Raw genomic sequence first — 4,833 nt, 5'->3', positions numbered from 1 at the left:
CTGAACTAGTTGGCAAAAGGGGCTTTTTCCTCCAAAATTCGCCCGGATGTTTAGCGCTCAAGGAGGTGTCACAGCAGAACCTTTTTCACAGCATTGCACTTTAGCGATGTAACTTTGTTACATTGCCGCTTATAGTCATCCCAAGAAGTAGATGTAGGATTTCGCTTGTGGCGCTTGAATAATTTATTTCGGTGCGAAATTTCACGCAGCAGATCAGGTGATATCCATGGTAACTGGTCGCCTCAAATCCACTTTTTCTTTAGGGGCACGTGCTGGTCAAGAAGATCTTTGAAAAGTGCTCGCCAATGAGCCCATACATCATCAGCATTGTCGAATGTGTAGGCCGAAGACCATGGGACCCTTTTTAAGTCAGCCAAAAAGTCAGGCAATTTAAAATTCTTCATACTCCTAAACTCGATCAAGCGCAGCTTTGGCCTTGAATTCTTATTTTTTCGCACTGTAAAGATTAAGTCGTGATCACTCAGTCCAAGGTGTAAAGAGCCACTTCAAGCATAACGTTCCGCATGACTAGTTAACAAGACATCGATGAGACTTTTAGATGTTTCAGTTACTCTTGTCGGATTATCGATTCCATTTGAGAGACAGAATCGATTACAACAGTCAACCAGCCTTGTATCAGGAAAGCGGCTTTCGTCTCTATTCTCATACATGTCCATATTGAAGTCTCCAAGTAAAAGCAGTTCCCTTCTGGTGTTATACATATTTTCGGCAGCTGTTGATAGGGAAGCGAGAAAGTCAGATTCCTTGCACTTAGGTGGACTTCTGTAACAACCACACACTATAAAGCGACTGTTATTGGAGCCCTTGACATCCAAGCAAATGGATTCAATGTTGCTACTTTCATGTTTTAAGCGTCAATATGCCGAGAGGTCATTCCTGATGTAGGCAAGCAGACCTCGAGCCCCCTTCTTACGATCTTTCCAAATGGTGCAAAATCCCGGGTGTGAAACCAAGTGCAAAGAGACAGTACTGTCAATCTTTGTTTCGGCTAGAAACAGAATATCAAACATATTTCTATTTAGCAACTCTTTGTCCTCATCGATTTTTTTAACCACGCTGTTAATGTTTGAGTAACCGATCTTGATATTGAACTTATAGTAGCCACTTATGTTCGATTGGCACCAGTCAAAAGAGTCGCTATCGTTGTCTTCGAGATCGTCATACTGGCTCCTTCTCCTACTTCTATTTAGCTCTGTATCCAAATCAAAAAAGGAATCAGATAGCGGCGGAAGTCCACATCGAATGCAATTCCAAAGGTTAACATCTAACTTCAATTTTCCTGCTTCGCATTTGTAATGAAAAGATCCAGAATATAGATTGCATGTCAATTCCTTTTGGTTTAGCCGTATAGTTTTATTGCACGCTAAGCAACTCTTCTTGATTGCAATATTTTGCACTCACTTTTTTCTTCCAGTTTTTGCATCATTAGGACCGGGACTTGTTTCAACGTCACCAGCAAGAACGAGACGATCTGTGACAACCGAGTTGGAATAGTAAAGATGACTTCGTTTAGATCTTTTGATCTTCCCGTTTAGTTTTGCTCGTCTTTTACACTTTGCAATTATTGTGTCGCTGGTAGCAGGAATTCCTGGCTAATTTCCCATTCAGTGTCAAACGAGGCCACAATATGAAGATTCCACAGTGCCTGATTCGAGCTTCCATAAAAGAATGAAGTGATAGGACTGTTAAGTCTACCGTCATGGAGCATTCCATTCTTATGTAAATCCCATCCAAATGAAGCAGACAATGGATCATTAGACAATAATTCAGCGCTATTGTTAAGGGCCCGGTCGAATACGATATCAAGATACGAAGTTACCGCCGATCGAGAACCAAAAACTCCATCTGTAGACATAAATAGTGACTGCGATGTAGAAAAAATTCGCCGAGTTATGTGTCCAAACTTTAGGGATGAGCCGACGTACATGTGGTTGGAATAAGTTCGCCCAAGGAACAGTAAAAAGGGCAAAAGCACAGAGGCCAAAAAGACGCGGCTGCTCATTATGCTGGCGTAGCTAACATCCCGAACAATGGAGTATCATAGAAAATCAGCCTATGCTGAAAAATATCTACCTAAAACCTCCAATAATATCATACAAAAGGGGTAAATCCCTTAACGACATGCTCGTGAGAGCAAAAATATAGGCAACCGCAAAAACCACACTTATCATGTACGCGCGGATGGCCTTATAAAAGAATACAATCTCTTTCATCTCTCTTTCGGAAGCAAGAGGAATCATGTTCAGATCTAGAGAGAGCAGTCTTTCTTTGTACGACATCTGACCAGGCTTTAAACCTAAAATCCATCTCGTGGCCGGCCTCTGAACTCGCTCTATCTTAAGTTTCAGTGACTTCAAAGCTGGAAACGCAACTTCAGTAGCGTAACATAAGTGGGGTTTCACTATTGCTAAGTAAAGATACCTTCTATCTACAACTTTAGTTAACAATGGACAAGACCTCTTGAGAAGGCCAAGAAGTATGTTAGCTTTTGCCGTAATTAAGTGCACATGAGAGTCCCAAGTCAGCTTATCCGAGATAACTAAACCCAATTCCTTCTCCTCATGCACATGCAGTCACTTTTCGGAGCCTAAAAGATAGTCGGCAAGTACTTGCCTCTTCGTACGCTACAGTTATTCTGCAAGCCTACTGCGAGGTAAACTCAAGCCTTCTAGAAACATTGAATTGGGAAATAGCTATCTTTATGAATAAAAAAGCAAAAAGTTATGACGATCTTTAAGTCCCTCAACGGGTTGGCCCCAGTGTAAAATGCGTGAATTATTCAGATAGCGAGACACAGACTATGAGTTGCTTGATTCTTTAAGTAGATTAAACTTACCCATGCCGCGCACTAACTATTTGAAATTAGCTTTAGAGGTGCCTCACCGTGGAACTACTCTCTGCCTGACTGAAAGAATTAGGTCAATCAGATCGATTGGGCAGTTTAAGAAGGAAATCAGCCGCGCATTTGGATCATGCGATTCCCACTCGTCAATCTTGTAAATACGTTTTTTAGAGCTATTTTAAGTCTTACTATTGTCTTACTATTGTTATTACTGAAGATTTTTAACCAATTTTACTACTACTACTACTACTACTACTACTACTACTACTACTACTACTACTACTACTACTACTACTACTACTACTGCTGCTGCTGCTGCTGCTGCTGCTGCTGCTGCTGCTGCTGCTGCTACTACTGCTACGAATATTACTACTACTACTACTACTACTGCTAATACTACTACGAATACTACTACGAATACTACCACAACAACCACCACCACCGCACAATGGAGGTCCTACACCAAAATTATCCAAGGTTTCTCTTTGGATAACTGCACTCGTTAGCGTGAGTAGGCCCAAAAGAGATCATATTAACGTATTATTCTTATTCCTATTGTGTCTAAAGTCCTTCTACGGACGTGCACGTACACTCTTCTTTATTCTGTTGATACGTTAGTTCGCTAGTACTAAGTATGGACATGTACAAAAGTTCTTATTCATTCCTTTGGTACGTTAGAACGTTAGTACTAAGTCTGGACGCGTGTTCATTCCTTGGTACGTTATTACGTTCGTATTAAGTACGTACGGTTCTTATTCATTCCTTGGTACGTTAGTACTAAGTATGCACGGTTCTTAGTCATTCCTTGTTACGTTAGTTCGTTAGTACTAAGTACGTATGGTTTTCATTCATTCCTTGGTACGTTAGTACGTTAGTACTAGGTACGTATGGTTCTTATTCATTCCTTGGTACGTTAGTACGTTAGTACTAAGTACGTACGGTTCTTATTCATTCCTTGTTACGTTAGTACGTTGGTACTAAGTACTTATTCAGTACCTCGGCACTTTAGTACGCTAATACGAATTATCAAAGTGCACGACCTATCTTATTCAGTCCCTCTGAACTTTAGTACGCTAGTATGAATTACGCCGGATGTGCACGAGCTATCTTATTCAGTTCCTCGGAACTTTAGTACGCTAGAACGAAGTATGGACACGTACGTGGGATTCTTGTACATGTCGTTGATATGTTAGAACCAAAGTATCCGCATAGTCAAAGTAATGCCAAGGTAACTTTCTGCTCTTGCGCTATAAAAGATGTCAATGTTAACAATCGAGAAAGAGTGAAGCAAATGCATAGATAAGCGACCGATGATACGAAAAAAGGGAGGAGACAATCGATGTCATCTTTGTAACTCCAATTCATGTCTCGGGCGTATTTCAAGCTAACAATATTTTCCTTACAAGTACTAAAATCATCCGTACTAAGAAAAAAATTCAGAAAACTACATCCTATTTTAGGCATGGTATAGTTTATTTTATTTTATTTTTTGTCTACAACTCTTATCCGAAGATTGGCATCAAAGAGATTCGTGTTTTTTTTTTCTTTTTCTCCTAGAAAACCTAGCCACCTGTCTGTGGAAAGGGCTTGTAGTCATCCCTTACACAAATCCACCCTCTAAAGCTTCTTGAAAACATTTCCATTGTAGCAGATGTCGTTTATTTCACCGTGTGGGAAATCGGTGGCTTTACACTTACAGTGGTTGAAAGATTTGCAAAATCAATCTAAAGAGTTGTTATATAAATCAAAGATGATAAACCTATATGTTACTTCAAGTGTTTCATTAAAGAGAGAAAAAAATGACGACTCATTCTAGTGCTTTAGAAATGATATTAGCGGAAAAGTTAAGTTTGTACGACGACAAAGATGTATCTCCCGAAAATTTTTTCTCTTCACACGATGTGAAAATGACGAAATCCTTAAAGATACGTTCTCCAGGCGTGTATTATTTCATAGGAGGCACCATGGCG

Source organism: Montipora foliosa, chromosome 14 (genome assembly GCF_036669935.1).
Source record: "Montipora foliosa isolate CH-2021 chromosome 14, ASM3666993v2, whole genome shotgun sequence".
NCBI classification, from domain to species: Eukaryota; Metazoa; Cnidaria; class Anthozoa; order Scleractinia; family Acroporidae; genus Montipora; species Montipora foliosa.
Note: the sequence above shows the minus strand (reverse complement) of the source record.